The 25,470-nt window shown below is 45.4% G+C and overlaps 1 protein-coding gene across 3 annotated transcripts in view; it reads left to right on the top strand.

Annotated features, from left to right (window-relative positions):
* The window catches only part of sema5ba (sema domain, seven thrombospondin repeats (type 1 and type 1-like), transmembrane domain (TM) and short cytoplasmic domain, (semaphorin) 5Ba), a 149,801-nt gene that overhangs the window by 4,939 nt on the left and 119,392 nt on the right, over positions 1-25,470 (top strand). For all 3 annotated transcript variants that reach the window (XM_054786373.1, XM_054786374.1, XM_054786375.1), the window contains exon 2: positions 18,769-18,839. The gene's annotated coding sequence lies outside the window, so the exon portion shown is untranslated. The remainder of the gene's footprint in view (positions 1-18,768; positions 18,840-25,470) is intronic.

The following is a 25,470-nucleotide window of genomic DNA, read 5'->3' on the forward strand; positions in this document are numbered from 1 at the left end:
CCCCCAACCCCCCATGACACACAACCTCAGTGTGGTGAAAGAGGATCCAGCTGCAACCTCATCCGTGCAACAGCGCTCATTATCACTCCGTTAGGCTTCAAGAAGGTAGCAGCTTACTCCTCATTCATGTATCGATGATAATGAACAATCATCTTCATCATCATCTTAAACGGGCCTGCTTTGTACTGGACTTCATACTGGTGATATCATCTGCATGTAATGATGAACTAGCATCTTAAAACAGTTTGAAATTGATACTGGTGATATCATCTTCATGTTTAAGTGAACAATCATCATCTTAAACATGCTTATTGTTGATACTGGTGATATCATCTGCATGTAATAATGAACTAGCATCTTAAAACAGTTTGAAATTGATACGGGTGATATCATCTTAATGTTATAGTGAGCTATAACCATCTCATTCATGTTCATAGTCGATACTGGTGATATCATCTCATGCAATGGTGAACTCTCATCTTAAACCTGTTCAAAGTTGATACTTGTGATATCATCTTCATGTAATCGTGAACAATCATCATCTTAAACATGTTTTTAGTTGATACTGGTAAAGTCATCATGTAATTGTGAACTCTCATCATCTTAATCATGCTTAGTCAATACTGGCGATATCGTGTTCCTGTACCAATGATCATCGTCATGTTAGACATCCTTCAAGTTGAGCGGCTTGGCTTTCATGGTGTTTGTGTGTCGTCTGGTGTGCGCATGTGTGAGTAATGTTTGTCTTTTGTGTGCGTGCAAAGTGGACGTGAAGGCATGTGTCTTTTCTCTGGCGTCCCTTGTGCCAAGAAAGGAGGAGGAGGAGGATGGAGGTGTCCATTGTGGGGGGAGGAACAGTGTTGCCATTGATGCCGTGGATGCGTGGATGCAGCCTCCACCGGCTTTAGGAAGGAGGCTCCTTCAGGGCCCCACGGTGGGAACGCTCGTTCCAAAGACAGCCTGTGTTTGTCAAAGCTGAAGCTCTTTTATTGGACAATTTGACACGAAAACACAGCGTTCGTCTGAAATATCGAAACATGTTACCAAGCGTTCAGGACCTCTACAACACTGACAGAACATCTTTGGTGATACTGGGTGTCCTTCTCATGCCGTCACGTTCCAGCTAACACAATCCCTGGCAGGACGGTCTGTGATGGAGGCTGTGAAATATGCGATTGGCGAGAATCCCCACGGCTCATATTTCATGGGAAAAGTGATTGATGAGTGAAGTTTTATTGTCATTCGTGTTCAGGCTTTTATGAAGTCAAAGCTGCATCGCGAGCACTTTAGCAGCAAAATGAGGAACAAGAAAACGTGTTGTGCAACAATCATCACATTACGTCGGAAGGTTGCAGGAAACGGCCTGCAGATATTGTAGCAGCTGATAATAATAATAATAATAATAATCATCATCATAATAATAGTAATAGTAATAGTAAGGCGTCATGTCTCTGCACAGCATTCTCCTCTCATTGGGTGTTTGGAAGATCTACATGCGACACATCTACCGCACGTCCGAGATGCACGTCCGGTTTCCCAGGACTACAATCCTTCTGTTGCAGGCGTCCGGGAGATGTTTCTACAGTCAAGACAATGTAAATGCATGTTACCAACAAAAATGACATTGAATCTGTTTCTGTCCAAAACCAGGGGTGTCCAAAGTGAGGCGCGGGAGCCACCTGCAGCCAATGACTAGACTTTAGCAAAAAAATGATCAAAAACAACAGCAAAAATGGAAAAATCAGCAGTAACCTAACGAGAAAAAGTCGTAAATTTATGAGAATAACCTCGTCATATTATGGGGAAAATTAATGAAATACCATAAAGTTAGAATATTAAAGAAAGATGTTACTTTTTTCAAGTTGATGTTATGAAAAACAAACAAAACAACAACGTTGGGATTTTTGGAGAATTAGGTTGTGAAAAAAGTGATATATTATGTCAAAATAAGTCATAATTACCAGGAAAGAAACGGCAGAAATGGAAAAAACATTTACGAGAATTAAGTCAAAACATTAAGAGAAAAATGCCACAATTTTTACAAAAATAAACTTATAATATTATGAGGAAGAATAATGTCATTTTAGTAGCATGGATTTGAAATGTTAAATAAAAAAAGATGATATTTTTGTAACGTTATGATAAACAAAGCTAAATAAAGTTGGGGAAAAAGTTAGAATATTATGGGAATATATGGGAATATACAATTTAGGAAAATATTGAAATTATTTAAAAAGAAAATTTTAAATGTGTGGAGAAAAAAAAAATCAACAGCAAAAACGTGGAGAAAAACCAGAATGAGAATGAGAATGAGAATGAGCTTTGTTGTCCAAGTATGCTTGCACAAACCAGGAATGAGCTCTCATGTCCATGTCACGCAAACATTTCAAAGAAAAAATCTGTCTGCGTGTTGATAGCATGTTGGTAGCGTGTTGGTAGCGTGTTGGTAGCATGTTGGTAGCGTGTTGGTAGCATGTTGGTAGCGTGTTGGTAGCATGTTGGTAGTGTGTTGGTAGCGTGTTGGTAGCGTGTTGGTAGCGTGTTGGTAGCATGTTGGTAGCATGATGGTAGCGTGTTGGTAGTGTGTTGGTAGCGTGTTGGTAGCGTGTTGGTAGCGTGTTGGTAGCATGTTGGTAGCATGTTGGTAGCGTGTTGGTAGTGTGTTGGTAGCGTGTTGGTAGCGTGTTGGTAGCGTGTGTTGTCATTATCTTTGCCATATTGAAATGTGAAATCATTTATTTGTTTGCGTGGGCTAATAGCCCGTCTCCGGGGTGATATCATCTCCCATCTGTCACTCACGGCGGCGTGTTGGCCGTGTTGTTCTTCTCAGCGAGCAATAAAATAAACGTTTGGACGTGCGCGGCACAATAGTTCAAGGAATTGAGCGGTGAGCCACAAAGGGAAGCAACAACGCTCTTTTTGTGCTTTGTTTTGCTGGAACGTCTTCCCGACAAAATCGCTCCCGGCTTTGATCCGGCGTCTGCGTCTGGTGGTGACGACCACCGACGAGAAATGATTCTCACTTTGACCTTTGTGCTCACGTCCTGCCAGAAAGCTCTTGGTTGGAGGCCAACAGGCAGCCTGGATGGAGTGTTTCTCCTCCAAAGTGGCTGATTTGTGATTCATGTGGAGTGCAGGGGACTTGTTGTGGGGGGGGGCTTCCTCAGCACCGGGCAGGGAACTTAGTAGAACATGTCCATCAACTGGCTTTTACAACATTGGTTGTCTGTTGCCGCTGTGCTGTGCAGTGTACTTGTTCACCTGATGTGGTGAAAAAGAGCTCCATTTTCCTTTCTGCTTTCTCATGCACTCTAAATCATTGCGGCTATATTTACAGTCGTCCCTCACCACTTCGCAGTTCGAATTTTGGTTTTTCGATATCGGGCGACTGCTAAGCTAGGATGTGATGTATTAACCAGCATTACGGAGCTTGTCATTTTTAGCATTTGCGTGCCATTTCTTTATGCTTTTTAGTCACTAGCTAGGAGCTAGCATGGTAACTATTAGCATTTCAGTTATTTTACTAATATTTACAAGGGATGATGTACAGATGACAGTACAGAACTTTGCTAGGTCACATTGACATTTAGCACTTTAGCACATGCATATGAAGCAAAGGATGTTCCATTGTAATCACATTGCATTCTCGCAGGTTGCTAGCATGGTAGCTGTTAGCATCTTTGTTTTATTGGCGTACGTTGAGGTTTTAAATAGTTTAAAAGGCCAAGAAAGCCACCAAGTTGACCTCAAACGCTCCTTGAATTAGCGCTGATTCTCGCTACATTCTTGTGATGCTACATGCTACATGCTACATGCTACATGCTACAGAGACAAAAAGTATGAGGTCATGTTGGCCCCTTCGGCGTCACTCCAGTCGCTGTGGCTTGTTTAGTTTTGGTTGCCATGGCGACAGAAGAGGCTGAGGCGTTTGGAGAAGGAGAGGAGTGTGACAGTGATTAATGTCCTGGCAGAAGAAACCACGTTCATGGACTCTCTGTGTGTGTGTGTGTGTGTGTGTGTGTGTGTGTGTGGTGGGGGGGGGCAGGAGCCTCCTGGAAGCCTCTCAGCCTTGACTGGCGCTCGTCTCGCCGGCGGACGGGACAAAGTTTAATCACAATCACGTGAATTATTTATTATACCAAAAAAAAGCAATGTGTTACTTACTCCTCGATGTGGGCGATGAAAGCCGGAATAAATTGAAACGTCAGATTAAGCCAAGAAGGAAATGAGATTCACCTGCGCGCCGACTTTGAATCAATCCACGCCACGCGCCTGATTCACCACAAAACATTCGTCTCCGACATGGGCTGCCCCCGGTGGCACGCGTGCGCTGCTGCGCTTCTGCTGTTAACATGGAGGACGAGTGATGGAGGACGGGAGGAGCGACGCCTGCGTGACTGAGATGACACGTCAACCGTGCTTCTCAAGTCCCGCCTCCTCCCGCCCCCATCTACATTTTGTCTGAAGTGATGACGTACAGCAGAGCACCAGTCCCGTGTTTGCATGAGAAAAGAAAAGAAAACATCAATTGTTCGTCAAATACAACAAACACTTCTATTTAATATTTCATCATAACTACACGCTTCCTTCGCTACATCGCCGTCCACCTTTCGCTGATTTTTTTAAGACGGCGGCGTGAGACCTGGAGCTCTCATGATGAATGCCGTTCCTCTGCGGGTCCGTCCCGCCACAGGAGGTAACATTAGCTCGCCATTTTCTTCCGCACCTGTCACCTGACCTCCGTGGAATTCACGTGTTCGGGGAGCGCCGCGGGGCCGCAGGGAGGAAGTGGCGCTCTTCAATCATTCCTGGCGCGTTTGGCGGCAGGAGAAAGCCCACGATGGATGGAATGTTGGTGCTCCGTTTTGAAAAGGTGGAATTTGGTCTTGCGTTGTCACACCAGGTGTGCGGGTGTTACTACACAACGCCACACTCGTGCGTTGGGTGCACGTACCCGCGCTGCGTGCAGCATATGCTGCACCATCAGCGTTGGCTCCAACTCAACTCAACTGAATGAACATTCTGCCTTTTTGCTCTGTTTTTCCTATTTTTGTTGTTTTTTGGTTCAACCTTATTTCAACATTGTGCCATGGGCCACAAACGGCCCCCTGGCCGCGCTTTGGACACCCCTGAGATAGAGGTGTGTGTCATGGCGCTGAAACAGGAAGTTAAAGTCGACCACGTGAGAAGGGGGCAGTCCTACAAGGAAACAAAGCCAGCATAAACGTCTGCTGGGGGCTGACATGGCCCTCACCCAACATGGATGGGTCAGGTCCTCGTCTGGGTCAGGTCCTTCCGTCATCGTCCACACAGATGGAGGACTGGAGCAAGCAAGACGTGCAAAAAGGAGAGAAACTTGTTGCTGGCTTGGTGGCCCGTAAAAGCTTCGCACTCGTCACGAGGCGTTCAAACTCCTGCCAAGTGCCGGTGATATTTCCTGGACATGAGACCAGGAAGCTTTAATGCAGCCTGGATGATGTTTGTCTTGAGAAGGTTCTGTTAATGTGCTGTTACACGCGTTCTCTCTTGCTGACGGGGTCCAATCAGCGTGTTGAATGATGCATTAAATGCAGAGCAGCCATCTTTGTTACGAGCGTGCACATCGTAACGCCGTCCACTTGAGCCCACGTTGCTTATTCATCAAAGTTACACAACTTGACGCCGATGAAGACACACTCAGGTCATCACCCGTTGTCAATAACAAATGAGATGGATAGTTTAAGATGTGTAGTGAAGCCTTTTTACAGCGTGGCGTGCGTACCCAGCGAGGGACGAGGATGGCGGTTTTTCCCTTCATGACGTCACCAAAAGCCCAAAAGCGTCTCCTCTCTATCAAATTGGTACAAACATTTGAGGGAGGTGTTTGGGGCCGTGCATTACTTGCAGATCATCATTCAAACGTCACTTTGGCTCCAAAGTGATCTTTTTGGGGGGGATGTCCTATTAAATGGTGTTTCGATTGTGACCCTGCTTTCCACAGCATGCAGTCACCTCATCGATCATCATCAGTGCCGAATGAGCCACAAGTCCTCATCTCCTCCTTTTAGCTGACGAGTCACGTGACCACCGCACGCCTCTACACGAGCCAACGTCACAATGGAGCACGTTGTAGCACAGAAATGCTAAACATACACGCCACAGCAGGCTGGGGGCGTTCACACAGAAAGTAAAGTACAGTCCTTTAGAGTAGTCCGTGTCTAGCTTGTATGCTGGTGTAGAGTTACTGATAATGAGTCAACACTCAGCCAATATTGTCTAAACAGCTGGCATCACAAGGGAGTGGCAAGGTAGTTGTCTTGCCGACAGTCAGTCATGGTGCATGAGTGCTGCCGGCACTGGGGCGCTGTGGTTCATGAAGAGAAGGATGCATTCCAACACAGTCAAGCATGTTGGTGGTAGCGTGGCGGTCTGGGATGCATGAGTGCTGTTCACAGCGGGTCGGCGGCCGTTCACTGAGGGGTGAGTAGCATTATCGTTGTACCTGGGATGCACGAGTGCTGCTGACAACAGAATTCCAACAGCTCTCAGTGATCATGCCATGTATTTAGACTGATCTATCACACTGCCTGAAACCTCTCGGCCGTGGAATCCAGGTGGTTATTGGAATCCTCCTGCACGCCTCCATGATGGCACCCTGCTGGTGGAGGTGTGGTTGTTACACACCTTGCACTGCTCCACCTTCCTTCCTTCCTGCCTTCCTGCCTTCCTTCCTTCCACTCGAGGATGGCTACCTGGCCACTCCGCCACCTTCACCGTCACCTTCATGTTCTTCAGCGTGACACCTTGGAGGTGTGTTTGGGCTCCTCGTCATGTTGGAAAACTGACATCTGCTTGAGAAAGTCACACTGCATGTTGGAATTCAATGAATCATGTGACTACCTTAAAGTACAGTATTGTCCATTGGCAAGATGCACTAACGCGATACGTGTCCTGACTTTTGTCAGACATCGTATGCTAGTGCGTTAAGCCTTCACCTGGACCACGCTATCTGATCATGTGACCCTTGTCCCAGCATGGCAGACTGGAAGCTGTGTTAGCATCATTTGCATAATCATTTACGCTGACGTGCACACTGCAGCCCACTTGTAGTCTCTGTTTTTCATAAAGTCAGTGAAGGCACCGCAGCGTGAATGTCCTTCAGTGTCAGCTTCCTCGAGCTGCGTTGCTCTCTAGAACACCACATGCACACGTGATGCTCCCAGGTCTCGTCTTTTGTATGAAACCTGATTGGTGTACAGTGTCCTATGTAAGCAATCGTGTTTGCACTGAAACCAGTTTGAGACTGGTTTATAAATGTATGCACTGATGTGTTTCAAAACCAAAAAATAGACACAATTGTTCTTCATTTTCAGTGGCGATGAGCATTTCACTAAATGTCCTTCATCAAGTGCTGTCTGTGAATGTTCTGAACTCCTGTTTCCATGCAGAATTCTCTGGCCTGTTTGTTGTGCCATCGCGTTCACGTTAATGGTCCACCATGCTACACATTTCCGTATAGATCCGATACCAAGTAAATAAAGGGCCAGTATCACCGATAAGGCTACCAATACTTCTTGAGACAACTTCTTAAACAAGCTCCCCCTGTAAGTACAGCAGTTAAAGTGTGGAATGAAGAAACTGATCAAGTACTTCAGGACTGCTTTGGCTGCACAAACTGGGATGTGTTTAAAACTGCAGCGGGGAGGGAAGATTGTACTGTTGATTTGGATGAATATGCTTCTGCTGTTACTGGCTACATTAGCACATGCATAGAGACTGTTACCACCACCAAGTATTACAGAAAATACCCTAACCAAAAACAGTGGATGAACTGTGATGTAAGGGCTAAGCTACGTGCTCGTTCGACTGCATTTGTCATGGGCACCGCTGATGACTACAAAAAGGCCAGATATGACCTGAGGAGGTCCATACGGGAGGCCAAAAGACAGTACAGACAGAAGCTGGAGGGCTACTATTCCACCTCAGACCCTCAGCGCATGTGGGCGGGGCTCCAGCACATCACAGACTATCGACAGCAGAGTAGCGTAGCCACGTCCAGCCAAACCACACTTCCAGATGAGCTGAACGAGTTCTATGCCCGCTTTGACACCCAAACTCCTGATGAGCAGAGAGGGTGGCTGGACTTGGGGAGCACACAGGACTCACCTCTCATGGTGACATCAGCTGATGTGCGCAGGGTTCTGAACAAAACAAACCCACGAAAAGCAGCAGGCCCAGACAACATCTCAGGACGTGCACTTCAGGTTTGCTCATCAGAGCTAGCTGATGTGCTTGCTGACATATCTAACCTGTCGCTTGCACAAGCATCTGTACCGACCTGCTTTAAGTCCACCACCATAGTGCCGTACCCAAGAAGAGCAAGATGACCTGCTTGAATGACTATCGCCCTATAGCACTCACTCCTATTGTTATGAAGTGCTTTGAAAGAATAGTCATGACCCACATCAAAAAGAGCATCCCGGCAACTGTGGACCCTCTTCAGTTTGCATATCGCCAGAACCGGTCCACGGATGATGCAGTCAACACTGCCATCCACACAGCCCTTTCTCACCTACAGGGCCAGGACACATACGTCAGAATGCTATTTATAGACTATAGCTCTGCTTTTAATACAGTCTGCCCCCACAAACTCACAAATAAGCTCCTCCCACTTGGCCTGTCACCCTCCCTCTGTAACTGGGTGTTTAACTTTCTAACAGGCAGGCCCCAGTCAGTCAGAGTCCACAATCGCACATCCAGCTCAAGAATTGTGAGCACTGGGACCCCACAGGGGTGTGTGCTGAGTCCACTCCTCTACATGCTCTTCACCTACGATTGCGTGGCCTCCCAGAACAACACCAGCATCATTAAATTTGCGGATGACACTACAGTCATCGGCCTGATCACTGGTGGTGTTGAAACATCATACAGAAGAGAGGTGGCGGACCTCATAGCTTGGTGTCGTGATAACAATCTCCTTCTCAATACAGATAAGACTAAAGAGATGATCATTGACCCAAGAACAAGGGAAAAGGAGCCGCATAGACCCCTGTTTATTGATGAGACTGAGGTGGAGAGGGTGAAAACCTTCAAGTTCCTTGGCACACACATCAGCGAGGACCTCACCTGGTCTCACAACACCCAACAAATTCTGAAGAAGTCCCAAAGGAGACTGTACTTCCTGAGAAGACTGAGGAAATTTGGCATGTCCACCACAATCCTGAGTTGCTTCTACAGATGCACTATGGAAAGTGTCCTTACCGCCTCCATCACTGTTTGGTACGGTAACTGTACAACACGTGATAGGAAGGCACTCCAGCGGGTGATCAAGACCTCACAGAACATTGTTGGGGCAGCCCTCCCCTCACTGCAAGACATTTATAAAACTAGAGTCCTACGAAGAACACACAACCTCATCAAGGACAGCACACATCCACAACACTCATTATTCACACTCCTACCGTCAGGCAGACGCTACAGGAGTTTGAAGTCCAGGACCACAAGGCTGGCAAACAGCTTTTACCCACAGGCCATCAGGCTTCTCAACGAAGCACTCACACACGCCGCACGCAACACACGCACACACTCATAGCACTTTATTTATTTATTTATTTATTTATTTGTATTATTTATCTGTATTAATGTCTCTTCTGTTGTTGTTGCTTAATTTATTGGTATTTATGTTTCTTATGTTCTTATTCTTTCTTGTGTTTTCTTTCTTTTCTTGGGAGAATGAACAGAATAAGAATTTCATTGCATAGTAGAACTGCTGTTTTACTGTGCACATGACAATAAAACTCTTGAATCTTGAATACAGATACCGATACTTCTACTTTTGCTATGTGGTATCATAATAGCGATATTTGGATCCAGCCACCTCTAGTGTATGTAGCTCAGCTTCCCATAGCTGACATTATACTGAAACCACACATTTTGGCGTAGATCCGATACCAACTAAATACAGGGCCGGTATCCCCGATATGGCTAACAATACACATACTGATACTGGTGCTTTTTGGATCTGGTATCAATAATATTGGTATTTGAATAGATCCACCCACCTGAAGTGCATGTAGCGTAAATTCTCACAGCTGACGTCTTACTGATACTACACATTTTGGTATCGATTCGATATTAAGTAACTACATTACATTGCTAGTACAGATACTGCTACTTTTTCCTCGGACATTTGGTGTTTGGTATCAATAATACCAATAATTGGATCGATCTGCCCACCTTTACTGCATGTAGCTCAACTTCTCATAGTTGACATCATACCGATACTACAAACTGGGAATCAATCTGATACCAAGTAAATAAAGGCCTAGTGTTGCTGATACGGATAACAGTACAGATAGCAATACTGGTATTTTTTAACTATCTGTTTTCAATAGTATCGATATTTGTATTGACCCACCCACATTTGTTTTACGAAGCTCAACTTCCCATAGCTGACATCATATTGATATTACACCTTTTGGCATCAATCTGATACCAAGTAAATAAAGGGCTAGTTTTGCTGATACCAATACAGACAGCAATACTGGCGCTTTTGGTGTCTGTATCAATAATACCGATATCTGGATCGACCCACCCACCTTTGTAGCTCAACTTCTCCAAGCTGACATCATACTGATACTGCAAAAGTTGGTACCGATCCGATCCAGGTCAAAATGCGGTTTTGAGGTTTGAGTGTCCCAGCTGAGAATGGTCTTGTTGTCTTGAGGTTCAGGAGGTGGAGGGATGTTCTCACAGAGGTTTGAGGATTACTGACAGAGAAGCGCTGCGGGAGCTCGTTGTCTGCACCCACGTGCTTCCTTCGTCTCTTTGGACTTAGCAGCGGTTTGCCTCCATTGATTTTTTTTCCCTTCAATCCATCAGCATGGAGGTAACTTGTGGTGTGTAACAACACGCTCCGTCATCACACAGCAGACACAAACACACAAAAAGATGGGAGAAAGGCGGGGGGAAGGGGTGAATGTTTGCCGTGCCAGCTTGGCAGCCTCGTGGCAGCTGCCGGCCGCCTGCGAACACTTCACAACGCCACACTCGGTTCTGCAGACGCACAACACAAGTGCAATTAGACGCACACAAAGGAACATGTAGCGACGCTCCCAGGCTAGAAGACAGGAAATGGTGCAAATAGAAATAGTCTGTTCCAGGGTCAAGCTGTGGCCATCATAGAACTACAAATAAAAGTGCACCAGCGATGCTTTGAGTCCCGTTTTAACTTTCTTATCTGTCACGCAAGTGTAAAAAGAAGCAAAGCACCGGTCATAAAGAAAAAGCCAGCGCATGCAGTTCATCCCTTGATGCAACCTGTGCGACCCCCATTAACTTCCTCTTGTGCCGTGTCGTCCTGCGCGTAGCTCACTTTGCACAGCTTTTCCGTAATTGGCGTGTTTGCACACCAACACTGTCGTTAATTTTGCATCACGTCTGCTTTTAGCGTCTTTTAGTGGAGCTTGTGTTTCATTGGAGCCGCTCGCAGAAGCCATCAGGTAAGAGAGACTTGACACCGGATCATCAACAGCATGGAGTGTACGTGTTTACGTGCGTATCAGGTGTCGTGATGGAAAGTGGCAGAGACAACCAAGACGATAATGGACGACGCTGACGCTGTCTGCTTGTGCACGTGTGCAACCTCCTGCTGCTATCTCGCCAGTTATTCCGCTGTGTTGTGCCGAGTAGTCGTGCTGTTGCATTCAAAGATCTTTTTACATTCAAAATGTTCATAAACAAGAACACTCAGTAGGACGCTGACCTCCACCGACGCTCATCAGTGACTACCTAAAGCAGCGTTTCGCACAGGACTGCAATCTACCTGCGGTGGTGCGGGTGGAGGTCTCATTGTCTAATTTGTAGGGGTGACACGAGACAAGAGACGAGATTTAAAGTAATATAATGTCTACTACGCACATTACCCTCTTCTGTAATGCACTCTGTGTGTACGCTACCAGCCTTGCATCTTCACTGAGACAAAGAGACTGTATGACAAAAGGACTCACTCCGTTCATGCCTTTGTTCTATGGAACAAACGCTCCAAGGTGCTGAAACCAATGCACAGAGTGAACCCTCTTCCTGCCTGTTTGGAGGCGGGAGACGAGGAAAGCGGACACACATGCACATGGTGATATCTTGAGGCTGGCAAAATTATCCAGTTCATTTTCATTTTAGGCCGCACGGTGGTCTAGTGGTTGGCATGGTGGCACACAGTCACAGTCTGGAGATGGGGAAGACGAGGGTTTGAATCTCCGTTGGGCTTTTCTGTGTGGCGTTTGCATGTTCTCCCCGTGTGTGTGGGGGTTTTCTGGGTACTCCGGTTTCCTCCCACATTCCAAAAACATGCATGTTAGCTTCATTGGAGACTCTAAATGGTCCATAGGTATGAATGTGAGTCTGAGAATGTTTGTCTATATGTGCCCTGCCATTGGCTGGACACCAGTCACCCCAAGTCAGCTGATACTTTGATACTTTTTATCTTGTCTATTAGACGTTTTCTACGTATTTCAAGACTAAACTGGTGTTATAGGCTAACACCTGTTATTACACATTTTTGCTCTTTTTGTGTTGCTGTTATTGCTGTTCTTTTTTTATTTTGTTTTCTAATTGAATTTATAGAATGTGTCGTAGTTTGGACACTCCTGGTCTAAAATGTAGGAATTCCTAGAAAGGTCCTTGTAAAAAATGAGGAAAAACATTGTGAAAAGAGAAAAAAATGGAATAATATAGTCAGTGTCATGAATCTCCCTATCGACAGGAAGCTGCACAAAACAAATAAATGAACATGCAAAGCACATACAGTTGACCTTGCTGGCAGAGGTGAAAATATGCACACCGTGTTCTTGGGCGGCATTGAACGAGACTTGTGATTCTCTGTGGTGAGGCTTTTTTTCCCAAGCACACCACGTTCAGGGTCACGTTTCGTTTGACAGAAATCACGCTGTCTTTTTATTATCATTAGCATTATGATTGTACTTCCAGTGGTCTTTCTGCCGTGCTTCATGGGAGGTCCCGGAAGGACAGTTGGAGGGACTCTCTCAACAGAAAAGACTGAAAATAATCTATCCTAATCTATCATGTCAAAACACTCGCTCACCCGGCGGTACATTCACGCATGTAAAAGAGACAAGTCCATTCATTCAAGTTGATGAATGAGAACCAGCGAGCCTCTCGGGGAGCGCCAGGGCAGCGACGCCAACTCGCCCTGGTTGGTGAGGCTCGCTGTAAGACCAGGAGAGAAGCGTCGACCCTCATGCAACCTTAGTGTGTTCCTGATATATGGACCAAATTTTGGTCATTCGTGCTGTTCCCCTCCGGTCCCGTGGGTGGCGCTAATGCGTCATAAGTGATCATTAGCAGCAGAACAGGTTTCAGCTTGTGTTTTTCGTGCTTGTGTTTGGAGGAGGTCATTCCATAGATCTTCTCCAGAGGTGGACTTTGTGTTATCAGGTGTTTGAGAAGATGGCGTCAAGATGGCGTCATGAGATGGATTATCAGTCTGACCACTTTGTTTACTCGTCTTTGGGGGGGGATGAGATGAGATGAGATGAGATGAGATGAGACGAGGTCCGGCTGCTTGGATCTGGTGTGTGTATTCAAGGTGTGAGTTCTTATTGTGTACGTTTGTAGGCGTGACAGCTGCAGCTGCGCGTGGAAGCTTTCACGTTAGCACCGTGTTAGCATCAATGCCATCAATCGTGCAGTAACATGGCGTTGTATGGTGAAACAAACCCTACTGGTTTTAAGTGATGTCTGCTTTCAATATGGTTGTGGTCTTTGTGTTTGGATAGCAGTGTGTGTGTGTGTGTGTGTGTGTGTGTGTGCGTGTGCGTGTGCGTGTGTGCATGTGTGTGTCGGTGTCACACTAAGCGGTTTAGGAGAATTCTTCCTCCTGACTTGCTGCAGTGAATGAAGTCTGATCTCACACTGACACTGGAGATAATGGCAGCAGGGGGGAGGGGCTGGTTCAATGGGGAGGGTAACATTTTTGGGGGGTGGGAGTGTGTGGGGGGTGCTTTTGCTGCCATTCAAACTCCATTCCCAACTTCATCTCTGCACTGGTGGATGTTGGTCTCACTGAGGGTTTTATTGTGCAAACGCGTTATGAAGCAGATACTGACAGCCTTCACGAGTGAGGGAAAGATGGAGCGTGAGATCGACAAGCGAATTGGTGCGGCGTCTGCAGTGATGCGGACTCTGCATCGCTCCGTTGTGGTAAGAGGGAGCTAAGCCAAAAGGCAAAGCTCTCCATTTGCCAGCCGATACGTTCCTGCCCTCACCTACGGTCACGAGCTTTGGGTAGTGACTGAAAGGACAAGGTCGTGGGTACAAGCAGCCGAAATGAGTTTTCACCCGTAGGGTGGCTGGACTCTCCCTTAGAGATAAGGTGGGAAGCATCTCCTGGTAGGAGGCCTCCGCAGTCCCAGGACACGTTGGAGAGACTATGTCTCTCAACTGGCGTGGGAACACTTCGGCATCCGTTGGGAGAAGCTGGGCAAAGTGGCCGAAGAGAGGGAAGTCTGGGCTTCACCACTTAGGCTGCTGCCCCCGTGACCCGACCTTGGAAAGGTGGCATCGGATGGATGGATGGATGGATGGATGGATGGATGGATGGATATTTACATGAAAATGTATTAATATCAGTACAAAATATGTATCACCCACTAATACATATGTGGGTGATGTATTAGTAACAAAATGATGCCACATCATTTGATAGAAATGAAAATGATCACCCTATAGAGGGGGGAAATCAAAGACACCCCAAAAATGAAAGTGAAAAAATGATGCAGCACACTGGTCCATTTTGCTAAAATGTCATTGTAGCAACTCAAAATGATTCTCAGTAGTTTGTGTGGCCCCCACGTGCTTGTACGCATGCCTGACAACGTGGGGGCATGCTCCTAATGAGACTACGGATGGTGTCCTGGGGGATCTCCTCCCAGATCTGGACCAGGGACCTAATGGACCTAAACATAATGTCCCAGAGGTGTTCTATTGGGTTTAGGTCAGGTGAACGTGGGGGCCAGTCAATGGTATCAATTCCTTCATCCTCCAGGAACTACCTGCATACACTAGCCACATGAGGTCGGGCATTGTCGTGGACCAGGAGGAACCCAGGTCCCACTGCACCAGCGTAGGTTCTGACAACGGGTCCAAGGATTTCATCCCGATACCTAATAGCAGTCAGGGTGCCGTTATCTAACCTGTAGAGGTCTGTGCGTCCTTCCAGGGATATGCCTCCCCAGACCATCACTGACCCACCACCAAAGCGGTCATGCTGAATGATGTTGCGGGCAGCATAACGTTCTCCACGGCATCTCCAGACCCTTTCACGTCTGTCGCATGTGCTCAGGTTGAACTTGCTCTCATCAGGGAAGAGCACAGGGCACCAGTGGTGTAGTTGCCAATTCTGGTGGTCTATGGCAAATGCCAATGGAGCTCTACGGTGCTGGGCAGTGAGCACAGGGCCCACTGCAGGACGTCGGGCCCTCAGGCCACCCTCATGAAGTCTGTTCCTGATTGTTTGGGTAGAAGCATTCACACCAGTGGCCCTCTGGAGGTCATTTTGTAGGGCTCTGGCAGTGCTCATCCTATTCCGCCTTGCACAAACGAGCAGGTATCGGTCCTGCTGAGGGGTTGAGGACCTTCTACAGCGGGAGCAAAACTGAGTTTGGTTGTACTTAATTGAAGTATTTTAGAATGTACTCACGTTATTTTTCATCAATTCTCATCCACAAATCCATCAAAGTCCTCATCTTCTGTATTCGACACAAACAAAGCCGTCTTCTTTTCCGTTGGCTACTAGTCTGTTAACTTGTCAGTGTTATTCAGCTCCGAAGCAAAGAAGGAAACTTCTCCTGTTGCTTCTGCCAACTTTATTTATTGAACGCGGCCACCAGACAGCAGCTCAGAACACACACACATCTCTCAGCATCGTCTCTCCTTCCTGCTTGCCCACAAGGCAAAGGTTAAACAAGCCCCACTACATAGCTGTCCAGCCAATGCCTGTAAGAAATGACACCGTTTATTTCCTGGTGTGCACTGGTCAATACTGTAATGCCGCTTGTTGTGGGGAAGGAGAGACTCACGTCGCCGATGCCCTTTAATGGCTTTATTAACAGCGGAGAACACTGCAGGACTTTACATCCACGCCAACATAAACACACTTCCCAACTCTCTCCAAACTCACAGCTAGCACTGAGCCTAGGTCTCCTGCTCGGGACGCCCGCCGTCACTTCCCGCCACTTCCTGATGAACTAAAGCTGTAATGACGCTCTGCCGTATAAAAAGTAAAATATAAAAAACAAGCGTAAGACATTACTAGCACAGCTTTGTTCTGTGGGTGGTGGATATATTCTATCAGTTATTATTAAGCCTCTAGCTTCCTTTTAGTAAGTAAAAACCTTGGCTATGATTGCACTACATTGTCATGTAGACCTACAAAGTACACTTGGAAGAACAAGAGGTGAATAAATGTATTGCAACTGATGTGAAACTGATGAGGGGTAGGATTAAATAAGCTTTGCTTCTTCCTACTCCTTTTTGGACATGCAAAATTGTGAATTGTACTTTCTTGGTGTGTCTTCAAAGTAACTTGAAAAGTTCATGACGGACTTGGATGAAATTTTTCAGGAATTGTCGGAAATTGGATGCGGAAGAAGTGTTTACGTTTTGGGGGTGATCCGGATCACCGTATGGATGCAGGAATGTGATGTGCTACTGTTTGACTCATATGCATGTTCAGGATTAAAACCATGAACCATGATAATAACAAGCCTAGTAGTGCTGTACAACTTTTATCCGCAGTCCGCAGTGCCCTCTACTGGTCAACATTATTATTCCCCCCCCCCCCCTTTTTTTTCTTTTATTTCCTCTACTGGTCAACATTCAAACTGGACGCCAACCTGTCTATAGAGGCCACCTGTCTATAGCGGCCACTTTTGCAGACTCCCTCCTCAGACTATATATATATGTATGTTGACGTTAAATTGTATGGATAAATACCAAAAATTTGTAGTAATGAAAAATTAAAAATATATAATTTTTTGTCTGCTTTCACACTTGCTTGACACAATTATTAAAAAAAATATTACACATAATGCGTCTGTGTAGGCTCTCAGTCATACAGGAGTTGTCCATCGAGGGAAAGGCTTCTTGAGACGTCATCTGTACTTCTGTGAAGAAGGTGTCGGACGTTTCGCTCCTCATCCGAAGAGCTTCGTCAGCGAACTAACAAGTGCTGGTAGCCTAGGCCTTAAATACAGTAAGAGTGGGAGGAATTGGTGTGCCAACACCCTCCTCCTATTGGTTCCTTACACTAAGCCTGGGCAGAGTAGTGGTCTAATCCTCTCCTGCCATTAGCACCTCCGATCAAAGGGAAGTGTAGCTCCCTGAGTTGGGTATGAACGACTCTGATACTGGCTAGTTAGCATCTATTGTTCTGGCTCGGCCCTGGCTCCACCTCATTTGCAAGACTAAGAGCTGTGGGTTTTGGTCTCAGTAACCTGCTGAACACAGGGTCCAAATTAAACCTCAAACCACCATTCCGATTCAATGATGGCTTCTGTTGTTTGACAAAAATAGCTTCCTTTACTCCTCTTTCAAACCATCTGTTTTCTTTGGCCAAAATCTTTACCTCGCTGTCCTGAAAAGAGTGATTGGTAGCTTTCAGGTGTAGATGTACTGCTGATTGAGGACCACTAGAATTGTCCCTGCGATGTTGATAAAGCCTTTTTTGGAGCATTTGCTTAGTTTCCCCAATGTAGTGCTCTTTGCATTCCTCATCTTTACAGTGGATGGAATAGACCACATTGCTTTGTTTCTGGTTTGGAGCCTTGTCTTTAGGATGCACTAATTTTTGTCTTAGGGTATTTACTGGTTTAAAATAGGTAGGAATTTTGTGTTGCCATAAGATCCTCTGGAGTTTTTCGGAGACCCCCGCTACATAAGGGACTACCACTCCTCTCCTTTTTGCTTCTGTGGGCTTTTGGGTTTCTTTCCCTACTCCCTACTTTCCCTACTCTCTTCTTTTGACAAGCTACCAGCACTTATTAGTTTGCTGACGAAGCTCTTCGGATGAGGAGCGAAATGTCCGACACCTTCTTCACAGAAGTACAGATGACGTCTCAAGAAGCCTTTTTCTTGATTACACATAATAATTTTATTCAAGTGTTTGTCTGTTTTCCAAATATTTGTTGTAATATGAGTAAAAAAAAGATAATTGAATAATTTCTTCTTGAATACACACTCTGCTTCCACACAAGTAGATACTAAATGTCATAAACATGTGTATTAAAATGTACTCATCATTTGCTGTAATGTTGTTTATGTAGAACAGCAGCCTCCTGGTCCTGGTCGTCGATTTTTACTCCTGCGTACATCTCGTGGAAGCAAGTGGCCGCCGTGAGAGCGATGGCGAGTGGGCGCCGCTTGTCCATGTTGCCGTGGTAACCGCCAGCTGTTATTTGCTCCAATTTGTTGACATGAGAACGCTTGAAGGCGAGACAGAGATAAAGTTGTATTCGCGTGCACACGGCCGGCCTCACTTGGCTGTCATTTCTTACTGTTTGTTAGTTTTTAGTTTCTTGATGAATTTTTATCCTTTGTTTTTGTCACCCGGACCCTCCCGCCCCCCCGTGGAAAAAAACCCTCATTCCAGCTCCGCCTCCTGAGCACCATTGAAAAGTTGGCGGTTTGTTTACGAGAGCGCCAGTGCGTCTTTGTGCTGTTCATGAACGCCTCGTCAATGAAAGACTTACCCCCCCTCCCTCCCTGCCCTCCCAGAAAGACTGAAAAGGACAGACGGCCCCCTCGGCCTCGGCCCCGCCCCCTGCGGCCCCAGTGATGCTCTGTCGGTGAGTACACGCTTTCATTTCCTCACTTTTCACCGCTTTCCTTGCTTGCTTTCGGCCTCTTTTTGTGCTTTCATCGCCCTGCGAATTCCTACCAGGAGGGGCTGCCCCCCCTTTTTTGTCACCTGGATTTGGAATTTCTCACTCACATTGTAAACACGAGGACTCAGGCCTCTGATGTGCAAGGCAGCACATAGTTAAGGCGCATTTAATGACCATAGTTGAGTTTTTTGTGGTTTCATGTTCAGATGACGGAATAAAATGAAACGTGTAATGTGCATGCCAGGCCACTAGTTGGCGATGTCGCTTTGTACAGAAACACAACACAGATTCTCATTATCCAATTGTCCTGCCAAGTGAAAGTGTTGACAAGTTTTTTATGTCAGTGGCGGGCAACCTGCGGCCCACGAGCCGTAGACAGCCCACCAGAGCCTTTCATCCAAAACCCCCCAAAAGATTTCACACATAAAATATGAAAGGATTATTGCAGAACATCCACATCGATATCAAAACATGCTATGCTCTGCACTCAAGTCAAAGATCCTCTATATGACAGGACCGCTCTGCTGTTTTTAAGGACGTATTCCAAAAATGCGAGTCAAATGAGACGTGTAAAGGAACTTTGTGGCCTCCATCTTTTTTCCGTGTCCTGCTTTGAAGCGGTCACATCCTTCCTCAGTGGGCGTGTCTCGTGTGTCCGCCAAGGCAAGGAGTGTTGTTTGCAGATATTTAGTTCAGGGTGAGAATGAGCCGGAAGAAAACAAGATCCTCTCACAGACAAACAGGGAGGGTGGGGTGGGGTGGGGTGGGGTGGCAGGGGGAGACTCATCTTCAGATTGGGATTCTGTCTAAAGCGAATGTGGCGAATGAAGGGAGCGTCATTATCCCGGGCAAATGACCACGTCGCCTTTGTGGCCCGTCCACGGCGCATTAGGACCCCTGAAAAGGTGGACCATTGAGTCCACGGAGGTGGGGGGTGCTGGCAGATCCTTGGCCGGCCTCACAGAGGAGGCTTTCACATCTCTCTGGGAGGGGGGTGGGTGGGGTGACGCTGATGGAGAGGGTCCCCCTAGATAAGCATTCTGTAAGACCTGCTGACTGATGATGTCATCACTTGGACCTGCACTCGTCCCCGGCAAACACTGGGAAGCCTCTCAGGAAACAGGAAGTCGAACTTTGCCGCTCGTTTCACTTTGTCTTCTCGTCCTTTTGGCGCAAACGCAACAAAAATGTCACGGCGCGGTAGCGGCTGTCAAGTGTTTGACCCCCAGTTTGCAGAGAAGAGGCGAAGGTTCTTTAATGGTGTAGGAAAGCAGTAACAAAAAGCGACAGAGAAAAAGGCTCTGTGGAAACCACAGGACAGGTAGAATCAAGGTAAGTCAACTCTCAGTGACAGCACTGACTAAGACGAGGAGGATGAGTAACACAGACAATGAACCAGCGCCGCACATACCACGGCTGGCCTTTTAACCGCCGCTAATACAAATTGTCCGCAGCTGTGCGGCCCCCAGGCGTGAAGCGGCTGTATCTTCCACCACACAGGAAGCACACCTCTCCAAAATAAGGGCGCAGGACAGGAGCGAGTGCTTCCTGAAACATGACAAAAAAAGTCAACAAAAAGTAATTTGTTCTCATTCTCCATCACATCGACACTGTTTTTCCTTAACATCGCTTTACTTGCGGACCAGCCTGGACAGTGGACAAAGACATAAGAAGAGGCTTCTTTCCCATTAGGCAGTCTGACACAATGCAATCATCAGTCTGTCCATTCACATACGCACATTATGTAAACATGTCTGTCCATTCACACATCATGTAAACATGTCTGTCCATTCACATACATCACGTAAAGGTGCGTGTGTTCGTCCAGAAGGGTTTGAGGAGGTAGAAGAATGCGTGTAGTTGGCATGTGGTCTGGATGGTTTATCATCTCATCAAGTAGAACTTTAATGTCCGTAATGAACGTCACGCTTGTTTGTTTTCCCGACAATTTCTGTGAGGGATTTTTTTGGGGGGGGGTTTCCTCCCTTTTTTTTTTACCATTCCTTTATGAACTCCATCACTCAGCACAAGTGGGTGAAGGCGGGCAGGAGGCTTTTGTGTGTGAGCTGCCATGGGGAAGTGGGCAGTGGGGGCTGTAAATCAGATCTTTGGATCATTAAGTTGCACCCCCAGTCCTTTTCTTCTTCATCAGCTGGCCTGGATGGAAGCTAACTGGCTAATGATTAGCTGCCTCCTGCGAAGCTCCTCAGACTTGTGCCGTGGAGGCGTTTTATGCTGCTGAAATACCGACGTAGACTGCATTCACATCTTCTCTTCTTGATGAGAACTTCTCTGGAAGACCAATTTGATGCCACGGCGCTTTGCTGCTTAATTATTCAGAGCAGATTAGTGGAGAGTGTGTTCTCTAATTATAGTCCAGGACCGAGGGGTCACACGCAGCCCACCTGGATTCTGGTTCTGTGCAGTTGGCATGCGTGTGTTAGAGCTGAAGGACATCTACTTCTACGCTCAGGCTAAATGTTTGAATTATTTATGCACGTAAGGCGCCTTGACATGCTAGAAAACTGCACCATGATGCGAATATGGCCTGGTTAAACACTAATGCCACACAATGTGTGAATCCTCATTCAATTGTCTATTATTGTAAATATGAGTTGACTCTTGACTCTGAGATGGCGGCGACAACGCATGATCCCAATGAGTGGTCCCAAGTGTCAAAGTTATTCTTGAACTGAGCACAATGAAGCCCTTGCCCACTGGGAGGGTTGGCTGCCGTTTTCATGAGGGTTTTACGCCACCTCCTATTAGCGAACCCAGGTGTGTTTGCTGAGACCTGAATGATATACAGCAGGGGTGTCCAAACTTTTACCACTGTGGGCCACGTAGGGAAAAATGAAAGGATGCGAGGGTCATTTTCATATTTTCTTAAGCACGGGTGTCCAAACTTTTTCCAGCGAGGGCCGCATACTGAAAAATGAACGGATGCAAGGACCACTTTGATACTTTGTAAAGCAACACAGGTATACACAGTATGCTACCAAGCTACATGTAGCTCACGAAGAAACAGCATTTCACCTGTGTAACACAGGTGAAATGCTGCTAAAAATGATGTTTCTTCCATAATAATACAAGTTTATTCTTGTAAAATTGACTTTATTCCCGTTAAATTACAGGGTTTTTTTTTCATTTCTGCGTTTGTTTGTTTTTTAAGTTTTCCAAATATTTCATTTCAGCTTTCCTGTTGTAAATTTTCTTCTGGTAATTATAACTTGATATCTTTTCAAAGAATGTATTTTTTCTTTATTTCAACCTTGTTACTAAAATTATATTTTTCCTCATTTTACAAGTTTATTCTCATAAAATAGCAACTTTTTTTCTCATCACAAAATTGTTCTCTTAGTATTTTGACATAACTCTGGTCCAATTTCTGCTGTTGAGTATTGTATAATTTTCCAAATATTTCAACTCCTCCTAATATTTTGACTTTATTCCCATGTGATAGATTTTTTGACTGTGCAGCGGGCCGATAACATCACAGCCGCGGACCGCAAATGGCCCCCGGGCCGCACTTTGGGCACGCCTGTTCTAAGGCAACACATATAGATATGCTGTGAAGTTATATATATTTCAAGACAAATCTACTTGTCAGCTTTGTGATATAGGTGGAAAAGCCTATTGTTAGTATACACTTGGGTCTTTACTCTTTTTTCCCCCATTTTTTTTGACATTTTCCAAATATTTAAACTTTCTTCTTAAATAATCTTTGTAAATTTTCTTCTCGTAATATTATTCCCATAAGATTTCCACTTTATTTCCATAATATTAGATTTTTTTCCCAACCTAATTCTGCAATTTTTATGTAATAATAGTACAGTGTTCCCTCGTTTATCGCGGGGGACAGGTTCCCAAAATAGCCCCCGATAAGTGAAATCCGCGGCGTAGCCAACTTCATTTTTTTACAATGATTCAATATGTTTTAAGGCTGTAAAAGCCCTCACATGAACTTTATACACTTTTCTCAGACAAGCATTAACATTTTCTCACATTTCTCTCTTGTTTAAACTCTCTCAAAAAAGTTCAAACCTCCGTTTGAATTTTAATGATCAACACGAGAAACGATTAAGTCACTCACGCATATTTCACTCCTGTGGCCGTGCCTTTTCATCCTGAGGCCGTTCTGCTGTACTGCAGTGTTTTTGCATCCTTGTTAAAACATGTTGCTGCAGTCCGTCGAACCGAAGATTCATTTACAAGCTAGCTAGCAAGCTAGTGATAACACAGGAGACATGGCAGGACGGTACGGAGGAGATTGATTGACCATGATCTGCAGCCAATCAGGTCACAGAAAACAATGGGCGGTGCAGACAGATGAGAGAGGGACGAGACAGACACTCAACTTCCCACAGTCCAATTCTTCTTAAAGGGCCAGGCTCGGTCTGTAACAGCGTTCATACGCTGTAATAAAAAAAAGAAGCACAAAAAAAACCTGCCAAACAGCGAATCCGCTAAAGGTGACCCTGTGCATTCAATAAAAATATTCAAGGAAGCTCCGGTCATGCTTGAAATGACCAAAATACTGTACCTCGTGTATTCCATGTTGTCATGAATGTACCTGTTACTACTCGTACACGCTCACGGCATGGATAGAAAACCATCCGCGTTGTTGGAGGTTTTCATAGAGGACTTTACAGGCGGACCAGGTGAAGCCCATCACCTGCGTTGTTGGCTGCCCTGTGCCAGCCGTTTTTAGATCTTTAGAACACACAGAAAAGGAAAAAACATGTGCTCAAAAGGATTGTGGATGATAGGCAAAATTGAAAAGTGCAGTTTTCCTATCATTGTCAAATTTCTTTTTTTTTTTTTCATTGACAAATTTCCAATGGGATTAAGTACGAACCCAAGCTACGACCTTGTTGTGTTTTCCTGCTCAGACCACCAAACTACTTCTTTTTAAGGCACGTTTTTCGGTAAGAATATAGGCAAACCTAAAAACCCCTTCTTTTCAGTGTATTCAAACTTCTGTTCCTCAATGTCAGCAGCACTCGCACACATTCTGACTGTTGGGGATTAAAATTCATAGCTTCTCTTCCAGAGGAGCCAAAAGCCATGGCTCGACTCCAACCGGTTGAAGGACAGCTCTGCGTTGACTTTTTTCAGCGTTTTAGGAGGTTAAATCATGAAAATGTATTCGTATTACAAGGATGGCTATGAAAATATTCCCCACTTGCTGCTGAGGCGCACTTTGGTTTAGTTGTAATTTGAATAAACGGCGCTCACGCACTGAAGGTGCTCAGAGGCAGCATGAGAGTAAAACTAGAACGTTTATTCTTGTATTTCTGCTTTTTTCGTCAGCAACGCGGAGCCGCTCGCCGCTTTAATTGGTCTTTTCAAAAATGCGCTCTCCGTGCCGTCTATGTCCTAACAAAGGCTTTTATATTGAAGCGCCATAGAAGTCAATGAGGTGGCTGTCAAAATAAATCACTCCTGCTATCAAAGAGGAAACAAGGACTTCTGTGAAAGAAAAGGACACCAATGCTTTTTTTCCCACCTCTCCAGCCCCCACCCATCCACACATAATCAATCAGTTCCCTTTCATGCTTCTTCACTTTTTTTTTTTTTTTTTTATTCTCTGGGAACAAAAGGTTTGATTTCCCCCTCCGGTCTGCTGCAATATCCATTTTCATTACAAAGATGTTTGTGAGGCATGTGAAAGCGCTGCACACACACACACACACACACACACACACACGCGATGGCCAATCACCATGCTAGTTTTCCTTCAGGTAAAAGCCCTGAGAGCGTCGCACCAAATGGAGATGTGGGGATTTGACCTGCTGTAGGACTGCTGTCACTAAAGACCGAAAAGACACCTCGTCCATACTTTTCCTTTCGTTTAGGGAATTGACTTTATTTACAACATGCTTTACAACATTCCATGATTACATTTGCACACGCCAACATGTCCGAAAAGGAGTAGAAAGAAGCAGACCAGTTGGTAGGTAGCCTATTCAGTAGTGAAGAGTAAATACATCGCAAGATGACAGAATCCTTGTACAGTAATCCCTCGTTTATCATGCTTCATTGGTTCCAGACCCAACCGATAAGTGAATTTCCTCAAAGTAATATTCCTTATTTAGAAATGGAATATTTTCATTGTTAAAAAAACACCTTCTAAATTCATTCATTCATTTTTTAAACAGTATTAGAGGCCTCTAGACATGAAATAACACCCCTACAGTCACTTTGACACTCCTATTGCCCAATATAGCAGACATAATAAGAGAAAATAAGACATATAAGACATAGAAAACCTGTTTACCACCTTCTAAATACTCTTTTTAACATTGGAGGCCTCTCGATATGAAATAACACCCCTATAGTCACCTTGACACTCCTATTAGCCGATATAGTGCACATAATAACAGAAAATTGCATATATAAGACATAGAAAACCTGTTTACCACCTTCTACATCCACTTGTTAACATTAGAGCCCCTTGACATGAAATAACACCCCTACAGTCACCTTGGCACTCCTATTGCCCAATACAGTATAGTAGACATAATAAGAGAAAATGATTTTGTCATGAATCCCTTCCAAAGGGTCAGACCAAACCCGAAACGTACGGAAA

This window comes from Dunckerocampus dactyliophorus, chromosome 9 (genome assembly GCF_027744805.1).
Source record: "Dunckerocampus dactyliophorus isolate RoL2022-P2 chromosome 9, RoL_Ddac_1.1, whole genome shotgun sequence".
In the NCBI taxonomy this organism is placed as follows: Eukaryota; Metazoa; Chordata; class Actinopteri; order Syngnathiformes; family Syngnathidae; genus Dunckerocampus; species Dunckerocampus dactyliophorus.